The sequence below is a fragment of the Triplophysa rosa genome, linkage group LG1 (assembly GCF_024868665.1).
Source record: "Triplophysa rosa linkage group LG1, Trosa_1v2, whole genome shotgun sequence".
NCBI classification, from domain to species: Eukaryota; Metazoa; Chordata; class Actinopteri; order Cypriniformes; family Nemacheilidae; genus Triplophysa; species Triplophysa rosa.
The window spans coordinates 18,652,322-18,669,294 of record NC_079890.1 but is presented as its reverse complement, the minus strand read 5'-3'; the positions used below and the strand labels follow the sequence as shown (position 1 = coordinate 18,669,294).

The window sequence follows — 16,973 nt, the reverse complement described above, 5'->3', positions numbered from 1 at the left end:
TGTATATTGGTCAATATGTTATTTATTAAATACATAATTTTATATATGATTATATTACCAATCACACAGATTCATTTTAACAATGCTACTAGGCTTTTATTTAAATTTAGAAACCTTTTTATTCAGGTGAGGAAGCTGGCGTTATGCATAGGCATATTGCAGTATTAATGTTAACAAGTAATCGAATAATTGATCGTTAATTTAAATGAAGATCGATTATGGGAATTTGTCTAAATTGACAATTGTGGAAATATTATTCAGTTAAAAGTATGATTTAATTATCAATATAATCAATAAGTGTTTTCTTTCATTAAATCATTAAGCTGTGTGCTTTTATCATGTGCTTGCTATTTTACTCAGTGGAAAATTACTGGAAAAAAAAACAGAGTGTGTGTGCCAAGCAGAGTGAATGCAGGATAGGAGGGGGTGAAACCATAAATCTAACTAAGTCAACACACACACACACACACACACACACACACACACACAAAGAGTCACACAGAAAAGAAATGTTATGAATCAATCCACTGCATATGTTTTAAGTATAATCATGAGTTGTGATGTGTTTTAATGAATCATAGGATTAAGAAACAACGCTACATAATTAAAAGCATTAGATGATTGAGTGTTTTCTTTTTACTAAAAGAATGTTGGTATGTTGTCCGGCCATAAAAAACTGTCTCTAGGGAACACTCCCCGAAACTAGCGACTGACCACAGGATGTAAAACATGTGTTGTGAGAGATGTTGTTTTGCAGGAACTAACAAAGAAGGACGGAGTCAGATAAACGTGGTTCACGGTGATTGGTTGCTAAGGAGCAATACTCCCCAGAGAAAAAGGAGGAGTCAGAAGATGAGAACGACGTCAAATACTGAATAAATATGTGTGTTTTTTGAATAATCTGGGTTGTTGGCTTTTGAGAGAGTGTGGAGAGTGACTGACAACCCAAAGCTTTGTTACCCTTTTTACATCTGATAATAAAACTTCTGTTTAATTTTGGAGAACGTCTCCGTGCAAATTTTTGAGCATGCAGGACTGACCATTAAGTCCAACACATCCCTAACCAGCACACAGTACCTGTACACTGTAACAACACATATTGTTTTGGCTATGCTCGTGCGACTGAAAACACAATACACATGAGCGTGATGTCATCGTTTTCAGAATGTTCCGTCTTGCAGTTTACACAGAAACGATAATAGCGCCGTTTTCAAAAACTTGCACTTTGAAAAACTATTTCAAAAGATTGTGTTTTCAGTCCCCCAAAACGCCATTGTCGATTAAACGAATGACCAAAACGCATAAAAAGTTTACCGTTTTCAGTTTGCATAGGCCTCTAAGAAACAGACAGATAGATAGAAGAGGGGGAGAGAGAGAGAAAGAGAGAGAGAGAGAGACTTTCTTTACGTGGCAGTTCCCTCATGTCAGTTCTTTCACTGGATTGTCCTCATGGACTGAAGTTTTACTAAACACAGCCACTATCACACTTCTGCATGCACACACTCACACGCACACGCACGCACGCACGCACACACACACACAAGCTTACAAAGTGAGACAATTAAAAACCTAATCGAATTAGCTTGAAACAAATCTCAAATGAAGGTCGAGTGGAAGAGGGCTTAGAAGAGACAAAGAAAAACCGTGGGGATTTTAAAGACGAGGAGAAGAGTTCAAAAGAAAAGAGATACTGAAACAGGGAAAAGTTGCTTTCTAACAGTACAAATCAGCGAGGCAATTGAATTTTTCCCTGTGTAGAGGCAGGAAAAAACAAACTCACTCCACTTCCTGCTGCATTATCTCTCAACATACCATTACAGACTCGATCAGAAGCTCTCACACTCGAATCAGACCAGACAAAACATTCACTGGGACAGAGAAAGACATCCAACACGAGAAAGAAAAATGCCTACATGAACGTCCTCCACAAAACTAACTGCTTTTGTGAGCAAAGACACAACCAAAGACAAAAGTCCTTGGTGGGCAAGTTCACAATGTGCATGTTTTTGGAGTCCATTAAAAGAGAGTACTGAGCCAGTGCACAAACACAGTTAGAGAAAATCATCTCACACTTCACCTCCCCATCAGTAATGGAGGTTTTTCAGCTTCAGATGAGAGCATGATAAAGGGAGAGAAGCTGAACGACTTTGAGAGGGGCACTTGATAAAGTATGGTCAGTTGTCAGAACTGCACTTGAAAGAATCCCATTCTTTACTTAAAGCAGGCTGCTATAGATTCAATGCCTGTGAGGATGGACAAGTACGTCTTAATATCTGACTGAACAGAGAGTGAAAGCATTGAGAACAAATACAGTTAAAAACAGAGAAACAGACCCTCCTTTATTTTTTGCAGCCCCGTGTCTACAACAAACAATATTGAAAATACAGACGGAGCAAGACAAAAGCTACAAAAACAACATCAAGTGTATAAAAAAGGATAAAGACCTCTTTGTTTGACCCCTGTGGACACGCATACAGGGCCCCAGCACTTTTTTGTGGCCCTTAAATGGCCTGTGTGATCTGGAAGCCCCTCCTCCGGTCGGGGCCTCTTGTGGTGGAAATGCGACCCTCGCCGTCACAGTGGATTATGGGAACAAAGACAAGCAGAGAGTTTGAGTGTCGCAGCAGGGAGGTTGTGTGGGGCCTGTCACAGCCTCTCGGGATATAGCGCACTCCTGTAAAAATCTGTCTCTCGAACGGGCTTTGCATACATTCTCTCACAATCTCTGCGCGGTCTCCATGGGATTCTCAGTCTCTCTTCACGGTTTTACAGTGCTGGCTCTCATCATCTCCATCCTCGATCTGGATCGAAGGCCTGTGACACCTCAGCAGCTGCTTCATGACTGCTTCCCTGCCGAGTGTCTCCACCTAAAGATATCTCATGATTTTCAGCAGCTCTCTCTCTTCCTCGCACCTTCTCACTCTTTCATTCATCCACCACTTTCTCAAACATAGCAGTTGTGAGAAACACTCTCATCATCTCCTCAATGTTGGTGCTAGCAGTGGTAAATCAGGCATCTACAAGGAAACCATGCATCAACATTTATTTTCCAACCTCATCTTATACAAATGTTACACTGCCGGGTTAAGCAAAGGTTCAAAGCAATTCACACAAGCAGCAAACCAATTAACATATTAAAAGAGACCTTTTCTGAAATCACACTCTCGACTGAAGACCCAAGGCGTTCTCCTGAAAGCTTCTGCTATGTACACAAGTCCAAACAAATAGCAACCCTAAAGGGATCTCTCTTGGCTTGCTCCCAGACTCCCAGCAAAACTGAGCCGCAGGACGCTAAAAGCCCATTTGCACCAAGAGCATTATAAACATTTGACAAATGTGACACTTAAAGGAACAATAGGGCATTTTTAGGAGGATCTATTGACAGAAATGCAATATAATATACAAAACTATTTCTTCAGATGTGTATAAAGACCTTACATAATGAACCGTTATGTTTGTAATACCTTAGAATAAGCTATTTATATCTACATACAGAGCGGCCCTACATACATTGAATTCGCCGCCATGTTTTGTACAGCAGCCCTAAACGGACAAACAACTCTACAACGCGCGTTTCCTCTTCCCTGCTGCAGTATCGTGGTGAAACGGATCGCGGGATGATCCGTACGGATCGTGCTCTATGGTTCGGAACGCATGTGACCCGCAGATTAAATGTAAGTTTATTCATCATTGAGTAAGAGTAAAACGCGCACTCCAGTTTCAGCTCCAACGCGCTCTCGCTCTCTCTCCAGTATCTGGACGAGTACAATATTAAAGCGGTTCCAGATAAACAATGACGCTCAAAACTGCTCCGTCACACAGCTAATATTACAACAACAACATATATTGGTATGTTAGTATGTTACTCACATACTGATCCGAATCAAAGCAACCTCCTCGGAGGTGATTTTTAGACGATCTTTCTCTCCAACGTCTCTCTCTGCTGGAGAGTATCTCCATAGATATCTGTGAGTATATCTGCTAAAAGCCTTAGTCTTAACGTGTCTCTGCTGTAAAGTCTTTATAATATTAATGCAGGTCCTAGCTCCTGCCTGACTTTCATCCTTCTTTTTAAACTTAAAATCCACAAACCTTTTATTTTATGTAACACATAAGACATCGCTCTTTCTACAGTCTTTCTAATGCCCGCAAAATCTCTTCTTGCGTCAACATGAGAACGACATCTTTTTGTACTGTGGTGGCCACCGTCGTGTTTGGACTGAGCGATTTGTTGCAAATCTATAATACAACGCTAGTGGCCTCTGTTAATTAAGAACTGCACCTTTAAGTAAATACAAACTCTAAAAACCAATAAAAATAACTCACCAATATGGTTCATTAAAGGGCATTGAGTTTTTTTTTTTGCCAAACAAAGCAACTTTTTAAAAATGTGCTGCTAACATTCATGTTAAATTTGTCCGAATTGGTGCAAACTGGCCTTGGCTTCTTCAGAGACACACCAGCATAAAAGCAATCTGCAAATAAAAAAAAACAGCGAAGTCCTTTTCAATTCGAGGCTGGAGGCCTTTCCTGATGCACAGACAGCCTTGATCCCGACCCCGTTACATTAAAGAGCCACAGTAAGACTAAAATTTTTGAAGGATGAAGCAGTGTTATGTCAAACGGAATCATGCCATCATGCAAACACACCAGCAGATGTTCGGCAGGCGTCTGTGGGTTTGTGTCTGACTGCTGGGCCACGCGTTCGATTACTCACTGATGACAGTTCAGATGGGCAAATTAAAAAAAAAAACAGGCCCAAACTCAACCCACCAAACGGGCAGAATGCTACTCATGGCAGCCTTCTGCAAATTACAGACACAAAACTGAAAACACACAAACGTACAGGTGCATCTAATAACTTCTGACGCCCGTGTCAGTTCTGAAAGAAGGTGGCACCTTCCAGCTGTCAACGAAAAGGTAAGGCCCGCATTCTCTGCACCTTGTTTCCTTATGAAGGAAACTCGCATGGAATATTTATCAGCTGATGCTCTAAATCAAAAGCCTTTGAGCGAAGAGTGCTTCAAAAGCCTAGGCGATATCACAGCATCTCTGTGAGCGTGATATGAGGGTAAGGACAAAATGGATTGCAGTAGGAAATAGCTTCAGGAAGAGAAGGGGACAAAAAGAGAAGGAGGATTATCCATCTATATCTGAACTTTGCATAAGCGCGAGACATTATTTGCTAATAAAAGGCCTCGCTTTCATATCAGGATTTATAATTCATACACTGTGAGAAGAGACAGTCACAGTGGGAGGAAATCAAAAGGAGATAGAAAGATGGAGAGAGAGAGAGAGAGAGCGAGAGAGCGAGACTCATAATCTTCCAGAAAAGATTTAGATCCCGGAAAGCACAATCATATAACAAGCTCAGATAACTGTAATTATCAAGGTCTCAACATCAGGTCCACTGGAATCCTTTATCCTGCATAAAGAAATTCCCCAGAGCTTCCTGCGCCATACAAAATGACCAATGTTGAATAAGAATTGGAAGAATTTGGCGGAAAATATTAGATTCATTGAACTGATTGCCTTTTTGGAAATGAGATATGGGGTCCGCTGACAAACAATAATTCTCCCATCGCAAAACCCAGCCCCCCTTCGTTCCTGTTGTCCGACAAGCTTTTGGTCTCAGCCATGCGCTCCCAGTGTAAATTTGTGCACTCCCTGGGGAAATAGTGAAGAATTTCTGGAAAAATGACATGCTGATTTCAGTCAGAAAGGTCTGCAATATGCATTCGAGGGACACAATCAGGATTTGAGAAAACTGTAACAATAATTATACCTTTTGCATCCACACCAGCAGACGATAACGTTATGTTAATTCTAAACTTGAACGATGCAGGAGGCTACTACTGTCACACAAATGGATGTATAGCTAACCTAAATGTGGTGTATTACGTGTTTATATTTACTCCGAAATTTGTAGTTATGACTATTTTAGAGAGAGAGTAACTTCGGGCAGTCGGCTTCTTTGCGAAAACGACAGTAAACTTTTAAATATTAGTTCAGTACAGAAAAGGAGAACAGTCCATCAGTGTCTTAATCTTTATCTGTGTTAAATACAACAAACACAGCACAGCTGTTGCTTTAAGATTTGCTGAAAACGTCTTTCCTTTAAAATGCCACTGCAAATGCTGGTCTCTGAAGGTACGCTCATCACAGGGATGCTAAGCATATCTTGCCAGCTTGCTCATACATGTAATATGTAAGTAATATATCAATAAGTATTATATTCTGCCTTAAAACACCCCTTCCTGAACACTCCTGTCTGTAATTCGTACATTAATGATTTCAACAATATCGTGTCTCGATATTATAGTCTGAACTTCCATTAAAGCTGGGTTTATATCTCTCCGTTTACTATTACAATAATTAAAAAGCTCCAAAGACCACCAAAGCTCTACTACACCAGGTTTGTCAGACTAATTTGTTTGTCGGACAAAATGGCAGTCAGTCACTGGGGCACATAATATCGCCGTTGTGATTGGTCAGGTCGCTTGTCTATCAAACTGCTTGCGAAGGGTCAATTAAGACCCTTCATGCAGAACTACACCAGCAAACAGCAACAACAACTTCATGCTGGGCAAAATTTGGCAAATATAAACCAATTGTAAAATATAGAAACTAAAGGCATTTTAATTCTCAAAACTTTTTTTAGCAGTATTCTGATTCTGTTTTATCTTTATTTATTGCCTTATTTAAAGGACCAGTCAGAGAAATGTAGCGGCGAGGTTGCAAATTTGAATTTGAAAAATGAAGTCATTAAGTGCATAAACATATTTCAGAGCTTAAGTCATAACGTCCAAATCAATACAATACTTAGCTTCAATATTCCCAGTCTATCAAAGTCTGGAGTGACAATGGACATAGCAATGTGCAGATCACAACATACTTGCAGGCTACAACACATCAGTTGAGAACCACTGGACCAGGGAGCAGTCGAAGCGGTTAGGTTTTTTGTGCATTTATAGTAGATCTTCAATGTGCATCTGGAATCCAGTCTTTCCATCAATCTCTCCAATGCAGCATATCCATGTTGCCAAGCCTGGGGCAGATACTACACATCAAATACTTGAAGCAAAACTCCACCAGTAACAGAAGAACTGTCTAAAGCACATACATTTTGTCTGTGAAAAAGCTCCTTTAAACAGAGGCTGCAAACGGCAGCTGGAAGTGTTCTAGCACGTCTGTACCGTTGGTCTGTTATTTAATCCTGTTTTTATGCACATGGCAGCACACACAGAGCTGGTGGGAAGGAGGTGCAAGACAATCCACTATTTAAAATGCACTTCATGATGGAATACAAAGGCAGATGAAAGTAGATGGAAAGAGGAACCCTGGGGCTATATTTATTATAACGGCTATATTTAAAAGAACTGCACTTTAAAATGAGACACATCATCAGTTCACATACAGACACACATTCATTGGCAAAAGTCTCAGAGTCTTAATAATATTTCACAATGGGTTCACTGTGGTTTGAATAAAATCCACTAGTCTATGGAAAAAAAAAATCCAGAGAGATGATGGTGGCATATAAATAATCTCTTTTATTTTCTATAAGGACCCCAGCTGGAAAAAAGTTTCAAAGATTTAAAAACCAAAGAAACACTTAATGACAATAAGATCTCTTTAGAGTTTTATAACAAGTATGTATTAACAGCCAGAGCTTCACATCTGAATAGATACATTTATCATTCAGGTTCAAAAAGACTTAAACAGGCTGAACATTTCAAGGTTTTTACTGCCTTAAAAACAGTAAGTTTATCTCACGTTCTGCACTTTTACATTATACACTCTAAATGCACTTCCTATGAGAAACGAGCAGTGCCTGGCTTGTTTACATTCACATAAATGGTGAGAAGTACATGCTCTGCTTGCGGACGAGATTAAAGCATGACACAGAATAACATTTAGGAAGTAACTTTGATCATCATGATTGTTGCAGAGGCTTGCAACATTTTGGACGTTTCAGGGTTCCTGTTAAGAGCTTTCGCAAACAACCATTATGACAAGTTACAACCACTCAGTGACATTAATTAGAGAGGACAAACCAGCAAACAAAACAGGAGTTAAACAGTGCTGACACATCAGAGAGCGCCTCTATACATAGCGTTTGGTATGCATTCAGACGGCAGCATATGGCAAGTTCTCACAGGCCAAACATGAGTGACTGTGACAGAAAGCACCAACACAAATGCAAACATATCTACATATGAGGTTGTATTTTTTAGGGCTGTGCAAATATATACTGTAGATACATGTAACTATCGCAATATATATTTGTTTTCGATAGTGTATCGATAGTGATACCTCTACTATCGCTTCCCACCCCCGACCCATCAAACAGGCTGAAATATTCAACACAGGCCTGAGGGGAGACAGAGCTAACTAAGTGCAGTCTATGTGTGTGTGGTTGTGTGCCTGCTGGACAGCATGATGAGAAGCAAAGTGTAGATATTCAGTGAGTGTGTGCCTGAAATACCACACTGACGCTAGGGTTGGGAATCGTTTCAATTTTATCGACTCCGATTCCAATTCTGATTCTGCTTATCGATTTCGATTCTTATCGATTCCCAGTTTCGATTCCACAGTTGAAGTAAAACATTTAGATATCAACCTGTATGGTCATTTAGCCTGCTTATTGACTTGTTTGCAAAATATATATATATATTTATGAGCACCGTTTTGTGTATATTTAAACATAGAAACACACCTTTTCTGATTTATTACAATTTGTATTATCATAGTTGAACTACATCATGGTTAAACTGCAGTTACTATAATGCAACTATGGTTAATTTGTGATTCCTGTGCTTTAATGCAAATTCTATAGCTAAACTATGCTTACTATAGTAAAAAATATCGATAATTTTCATAAGGGCTTTTATTGAGATATCAGCAGATCATGCAACGCATGTACTTTTCTGAAAATATGCACACAGGAATTGATAAGAGGAATTCAAATTTTAATCTCAAGTATCCGATTCCTATTCCTTTCGATTCCGATCCGATTCCTAGCCTTTCGATTCCGATTCCAAATTAGAATTGATTTTCGATTCCCAACCCTAACTGACGCCGGTCATTCTGAGGTGAAAGTAAACTAAAACCACTCACAACCTGGAGCAAACAGGTAACATAATCGTGCAATTGTTTGCTTTTAGACAACTCATTCTTTGAAGTTAACTGCTGTAACTGAGAGGAAAGCCAATTTTCTGTTTTCTGTGTTCTTCACATATCAGTCACTGGCTTTAAAGTGGCCGTAACTCAGACAGTTTCTGCATATCTCATGTTAATCTTGAGTTCTTACAGAATAGCATAGTACCCTTCAAATATCAGAAAAGTAGAGTCTTTAGTTTGATCACATTTATAAAAGACAGATACAGCTGTATGATTATTTCCGAAAACATACGACGCGCGGGGGGGCTGTGTGGGTGGGGTAGATGGAACTAAAGCACGTGTGCACCCATTGCCAACAAAACACAGACATCAGTTTCACTTACTGCGTGCGGTTCATGTCCGGAATCCGCTCGATCTATCAGTTTCAAATTATCTCCAAATCCAGCTTTATATCCACCATTTCTATAACACAGCTGAACTTCGCGCACGTAGTGCTGTCTCTCTCCTGCACACAAGTGAAAGTAACGCGTGCGCATGCTCCTTCTCCCGCTCTCCTTGGTTGACGCGTGGGCGTGCTTTGCCGGGAGAATTGTCCATTAAGAGACTAAGAAATGTTGTTATGAAACAGATTTTCATGTTCGAAAAAAACTTTCCGAAACCTATACGAACACTGGGGGAGTGTATTGAGCACTACGTCATACGTCCAACTCGTTTTTGACAAGTTGACCATGTTAAGGATGAGAAGCCAGCATGTTTAACATTGTAAATAAGTCAGAATGCATGAAAGACTGTTGCATCCCCCCCTTTAAGGACAGGCGTTACATTGATCCCCTTTAAAGAGTAAATATTTTGTGATTTTTAAGGTCCTACTTTGGTTTCTCGAGTGTCCAACAAGTTTACGTACATGCACGGTGTAAAAACACACATTTTCTAATAATAGGCAGTTATTATTACCTTACCTCTTGACTGACTCTCAAATGATTCGTTCAGCGATTCATCTGTCTAATCCCCTCCTTTCGGTCAGCCTACTCTGATCTGATTGGTCAGATGGTCTAGACTGCTGTGATTGGTCTACCACGTGCAGTGTCGCAAATGGAACGTAGGCGTTCATAGTTCTCAAGACTCCCATTCCTGCATATCCAGACAAATGTTCCTGTGTGTGAGCAAAAGTAAATATTTGAAGACAAGATGCACAGCAGGGTTCATTTCAAGCCTGTCTGCTTGGAAAACACTTCCTGGCCCAATCCACAGTTTTCTACAACAACTGTTTCTTGCTGAAGAGAGACAACATGCTTACTTTTGAAAGCAAATAGCAATAAGAGCTGAAACCCTTTCCCTTTATTGTAGCAGCTGGTAGCCCTTCCTCATTTTGTGCTTTTTGGAATGTTGGGCTTTTGTAAGAGGTCATGCACTCAGATGGAAAGTGCTAGTGTCTTTCCACTGACTGACTGGCTATTTCCTCTGCAGCAGACTGATAACATATGCGCAGGGTTACACGAAAATTCTGTCATGTACACACCCTCATGCCATCCCAGATGCATTTGAAATTTTTAGATGATCAACCAATGGTATTTATCTGATATTTAAATTTTTTTAGAATTTTAACCCTTTTAATACCAGTTTTTTTACATGGTGACTCGGTTTGTTTTTCATGAAAAAAATGAATAATTCTATTTTTTTTCTATATACTAAATGTTAAGCAGATTTTTTATTATTATAGTCTTGGATATGTTATTAATCAACAACAACAATAATTTGAATGCACTGCTATTTTTTGAGCAATGTAGGATTTAAACAAAAACTCACACTTAGGCTGAAAATGGACAAAAATGTCCATGTCCAAAAATGGTCATAAAAATATTATACATTCATATTTTTTCACACTTTCAATGACTTTATTTTTTTCACTAGAATCAGTTCTTATCATAACTACCAAACATTCATTTTAACATTCATTTTAACCCTTTAAATACCACTTTGTTTACATGGTGACCCTGTTTTTTTTTATGAAAAACAATGAATAATTCTAAATATTTTCCATACACTATATGTGAATCAATTTGTTTTATTATTACAGTCTTGGATATGTTTATAATTAACAACAACATCATTTTTATTATATTATTATTTTTTGAGCAGTGTCAGATTTTTCTTTAAAAAAAAAAATTCACACTTAGTTTCAAAATGGAATCAAATGTCCATGTTCAAAAACCCTCATAAAATGATTATATATATTCATTTTTTTACGCTTACTAACTTTAATTTAGATCCTTTCCAGATCATAGCTACCAAAAATTCATTCATTTTCAGAGTTTTAACCTTGTTTGTTTACATAATGCCACATCTATGGTGAAACTGTATAGGGGCTTCTGGACTTCTACATCAAAATTAGGGATGCACCGAAATGAAAATTATTGGCCGAAGCCAAACAAAAATGAAACACTTGTCCAAAGGCTGAATACCGAACATGGCTTTTTATTTCTTCTATTTATTTAGCCAATTTTAGCACTATTGCATAAACTGAATGGTCAAAATGCTTTTTATATTTTGTCTTGCTTTTCAATATAATACAATATAACTTAAAATAAAATTGAGCAAAACAAGTAGGCTAAATTAAAACTCCCTTCTTGAATAGCACATATTATTAGGCCTATGACTGACTGCTGAAAGAATGTACTGTACTCTGTACCCCTACAACAAAACACTTCATTAAAAAGTGTCATTCAACATTACAAGCTAAAAATATGAATAAATGAAAACTGTTGGATTATTACAGGCTACAGTGCAAAATGATTTGAAGAAAAAAAAACATCCATGCAAGCAATTCTGACTGACAACCATTTCAGATCACATCTCTCCTCCAAACTCCGCCCACAAAAGCTGACTGTCACTGTTCTCTCAGAAGGTGCACTCGTGGCCGTGATGCACAGAACATACTTTGACAAGTTGTTTAGTACAGGGAACTGTGTGCTCGTGACCACTGTATGATGTCAAAGGATGTCGCGAGCGGCGGGGCTACTGTCAGACAGCCCGCTTCCGTCTGAAGTAAAGTTACCGACCGGTAAAGACGCTTTCATTCGGAAATTTACTTCCGTGCGGCAAGTTCCGTGCTGTGTCTTNGACCACTGTATGATGTCAAAGGATGTCGCGAGCGGCGGGGCTACTGTCAGACAGCCCGCTTCCGTCTGAAGTAAAGTTACCGACCGGTAAAGACGCTTTCATTCGGAAATTTACTTCCGTGCGGCAAGTTCCGTGCTGTGTCTTTCTCTGACACTTTAAAATGCTCCACACACACACACACACGCACTGCCAAAATGTTTGCAAAATGACGCGTGTCTCTCTGTGCTGGTTGCTGCTTGATCGTATGTCATGTTCGGTCAAATTTATTCGGCCATTTCACACATTCGGCCGAATAATCGGTGGCCGAACATTCGGTGCATCCCTAGATACAACACGCGACGACCGCTTGATTAGAATAAGCTGGAGGAGAGTGGCCGTTAATGCCACGAATGCACGTTTATACACTTGTGTTTGCTCTTGTTGACAGTTATTTCGTGTTTTTGAGAATAAATGTTATAGATTACTTGAATGTTATAGACAGTGGTGCTTTATTTTAAATATATTAAATAATTGTATTAAACGTTAAAGTAAATAAATGTGGCAAACGGTTGTTTTGTTCTCTTTATTAAAAACGAATACAAAAACGTGACAAATAAGGTGAAAATGAACTTTACCATTTTATTAAGCAATCCATGAAGCCACACAGGTGTAATATAACCGTTATGTCGAATGTCCGTGACAATACTGTCAGACACAGGTTATATTATGTCAATGTCTGAAATCTTTCACTCATTTTCGATATAGTTCCCATATAGTGTACTCAAATGTCATTCGCTATATAGGTAATAGTGAAGGAGTGAGCGAGGGAATGGTATCAGACACAGCAATTGTCAAAATCCCCGTTCACGTGTTTCAGCTAAACAGGCTGTATTATGCATGCCGGACCAGAACTTGGCGATGTCACTTTGTAAAGTAACACGACATGCACACATACACTGCTAAAGAAGCATTAATAAATTTAGTATCTTGAGAAAACACAGTACTCTATTCTGCCATTGTTTTGTTTGTCTTGTCCTTCCCCGTGATGTCACCGCTTACACAAATGTACGTTTTTGCAGTTAACACAAGACAGGACATTAAACCAGAGCTTCCCAACAGCATTCACCTAAATCACCTGCATACTAAAACCCTTTCTTTTTATTCATCGGTCCTTATGAAAGGGATCCGTTTAAGCATAGCTTCAAATGTTGGCTAAATGAGCTTTTCAAGAACTCTTCTCTAGGTTTCAAAGAAGAAGCCCTGATAAATAGTGGCTCTCTTGACCTGATAGTACTCCATCAGCCCAAAGGAGCCAAAACCGCACAAAGGATGCTTGAAGAAAAGATATTATGCATGCAGAGAGATTTGCAAATAAGTGCAGACAATTAGGCACAACACTTTAAAGGGATTTTTAGACCCTTTTCTGTAAAAACACTGTAAAAATGTGGACGAGTGTTAAATAACCAAAACTGCAAAATGAAAAAGTATAGGAAAGGATGACTGAATTCACTTAAAATCCTCATGTCAGGCCTTAATCAGCAAAATATGGTTGAATATTGGTTGAAGAAAGCAGCATAAAGTTGTACCAAATATTTTATAAACAAGCAAGCCAGGCGGTGAAGCATGTACAGAACATAAAAATTGCTCAAATTAAACAATCATTCAACAATCGTGATGATCGATACAGATTCAGATATAAGCAATATAGATTATGTAATGCCCTTCTCATCACCAAGGGACAATAACATTCACTTAGGGTCAATAATGTAAATGCATATTAATACATTGTTCTATTCTTATAGTGACCTAACAGACTAGGGGCTAGTCATCTGAAGTGGAGGTTATCATCCCTCCAACTCCCTCCTAACTTTATAAAACTCTGTAAACCACTAATAATAATCTCCTGTGATACACTCTTTATTGCTGTAGTCAGTAAATTATGTCTTTTATCATGCTAGTGTTATAAGTAACAATCAGAGAATGGTCCCATCTTTTCCCTCATTAAAGGAACTTTACCTTACCACTGAGGTTCGACGCATTGATCTTTTCAGAATTTGCTATAACTGCTATAAACAACAATGACTAAGAAACGGTGTCTAAGCAATACTGTGCTCTCCAGACAGGTAGCCTTTCCGGTCAAAACAGGCCATCAGCAAATCTAGCAAAGTTCCATTACAGATTTGCTAAACGGTTTTGTGTTAGCTGAATTCACAAGCTTCTCGCTGATCATGAGACTGAGACACTGAACCTCTCATGTGACAAGCTTTCTTAAAATCCATCAAAGGCTTAAGATAATCACCAGCGTAATATTTGCTGAAAATCACAGAAAAGCTGAAAAGTTGCCTCATGTGTTTAACACAAGTCACATTTTACTCTTCACACCTGCAAACTTGTGAGGAGTGAGAAGGTGACATCTGTAGGGCACGGAGGCATCATACCCTGTCCGAAAACAGAGAAAACATATTTCTAAATTAGAAAATACTCATTAGAATATATAATAAGCATTATATAAAGAATAAAACAACAAAAGACCTTAAAGAGACAGCACAGCAGGCGGGAGCTCTGCATCAGACTTCAAACAAAAATAAGTCAGACAATATCAAATTCACTTGCTCACAAAATCCAGTCAAGTTTACGTCCCTGTGCCACTGTATCAGGAGATTTGTTCATATTTACTGTGATTCAGTATGTCAAAGAAACTCAAAAACCAACTTAACAGTCAGTGATGCATTGACTAGACATGCCGTTTTGGAAAAGTCAGGGGTTTGGAAAAAGTCCAAGGCCTTGCATCTGATCTCAGCTGGGTAGCAGAGCAGAGCAGGTGGGGTTTGACATGTCCAACCGTCATGTCAATAGCCTGACAGCTTATTGGACTGCAGGAAATAAAGCAGGCCAGAGAGAGCCAAGCTCCCTCCATCGGAACCAAGTATGTGTAGTCTGATCACTTCCATAACTCTGAGAACCTCACAAGGCTGGCAAGCATCAATAAGGTCTGGCTAATAGATGCTTTGCCAAAAATAATGCCCCCCAAACATTCATTCCGTAGCAAAGACAAAAGACAACAAGAAAAAACTACACTGGCTGTATTGTTATGATGATACTGTTTTTCTTGATGTCCGAGTTGACAGGGTCCACAGGGCCCTTGTTACATGGAGAGATTTGGACTGTTGCGCTAAGGCAGTCAGGCATTATTGAAACATGGATGGGTGTGTTAGGAACTGGACTTTGCACACAGCAAGGGGTTCAACTGCCAGGATAAAACAATTTCCTCTAAATGACCCTCATGAACCAGGGCATGGATTTACACTTCCCAAAAATGTAGTTCAATAGCCTAACATTTTGATGTTATTAATTTAGGTCACAACACTGAAAAACAGAAGAAAAACATTTCTCAAAAATTAAGGAAAGAACTCTGGGACTTTTTCCAAATTTATAATGCTCAAGCGGCAATTTTGCCAGGAATCGAACAACCAATTTGTGATATACAGTTGACAGCATTTCAAAATCAAAGAGAAGCAAACATCAGACCTGATGTTTAAACAAGGCAGCACTGCACTAAAATAGCTTCATTATAGTTCTCTTACATATAGAGCTAAAACACTTTTAGGAGCAGACCTTAGACAAGGTTAGTGTCAATTCCCAAATAGCCAGAATTATTTAACAAATAATAACAGGCTTTAACAGGCTTATTTAACAAAAAAAACTAGACCTTTTTTAAATATATATATATATAGCATAAACAAGAAAAGTGAAAGAAAAGTGTGGGCATCCTCAATAAAAAGAAATTCATTGATAAAGTACATAGTTCAATTCCTCAGAAAAGCAATAAACATCTATTTTAAAGGCAGCTACACAGTTAGCATATTGATTACAAGAAAGCAATAAACCTTTTCTGTCTCCAGGTTTTATTGATCCCGGATGCCCAAAATCCATTAGCGCCCTTTACATGCATAGCATTTTCTGTTTCTGTTCGGTACAGCAAGCTTACGCTCGAGTTTGTTTTAAACCTCAACGTGTAGGGGGGAGTGAAGCAGCAGTAGATTAGTGATGTTGGCAAAGGGCCTGCAGCACTGTTTCTTGTCAACAAGCGCATTCGAGTGATCCAAATTACCAGAGTGGCCCATGTGCCCAGGGGCTCTAGGAAGCGTCCAGCCAAGGGCCAAGTCTCACATTTGACTGTTATTAGTCCCCTCAGGAGGCCCTGGCTATGTGCTTACACCAATATTACAAAGAATCAAGAAACTGGCTCAGTTAGCTCGAGCTCGGCGCACACTTAAACAGCCCTACTCAATCCGCAGACTACTGCTTTTATAACATACTGGCATTACATGTTGAAGTGTAGGAGTCTGACTGCATTCTGTGCAGACACTTTATGCAGACACATAATGACTGTACCAGTGCTTTATTGTTTTGAACAGCTGATGGTCTTCTTACTCACACTTAACAATAGAGCCACACAAACTGATCACCAACCTACTCCAAGTGGCCTTTTGAAAAGAAGGACTCATAATGAGGTGTTTGACCATTGTACAGCCCCCAAATTTTGTATACGTTTTTTTTGTATTCATCATCCTAAAAATTTGTCACGCACACAGTGTTTCCTACAGAATTTTGTGAGACTATGGTGGCTAAACATATTTTCCTCTAGGGGGGTCCGGGGACATGCTCCCCGTAAGAAAATTTAGAATATTTTAAAGGTAAATGCTGCAATCTGGTGCATTTTAAGAGCAAAATTAAGTGACTCAATCTAT

The 16,973-nt window shown here is 39.0% G+C and overlaps 1 protein-coding gene across 3 annotated transcripts in view; it reads right to left on the bottom strand.

Annotated features, from left to right (window-relative positions):
• glceb (glucuronic acid epimerase b) overlaps nucleotides 1–16,973 on the bottom strand; it is a 52,494-nt gene that overhangs the window by 31,821 nt on the left and 3,700 nt on the right. The window contains exon 2 of one of the 3 annotated variants that reach the window (XM_057339851.1): nucleotides 10,083–10,276. The exons of the other annotated variants lie outside the window; for them this stretch is intronic. The gene's annotated coding sequence lies outside the window, so the exon portion shown is untranslated. The remainder of the gene's footprint in view (nucleotides 1–10,082; nucleotides 10,277–16,973) is intronic. 3 annotated transcript variants of the gene reach the window in all.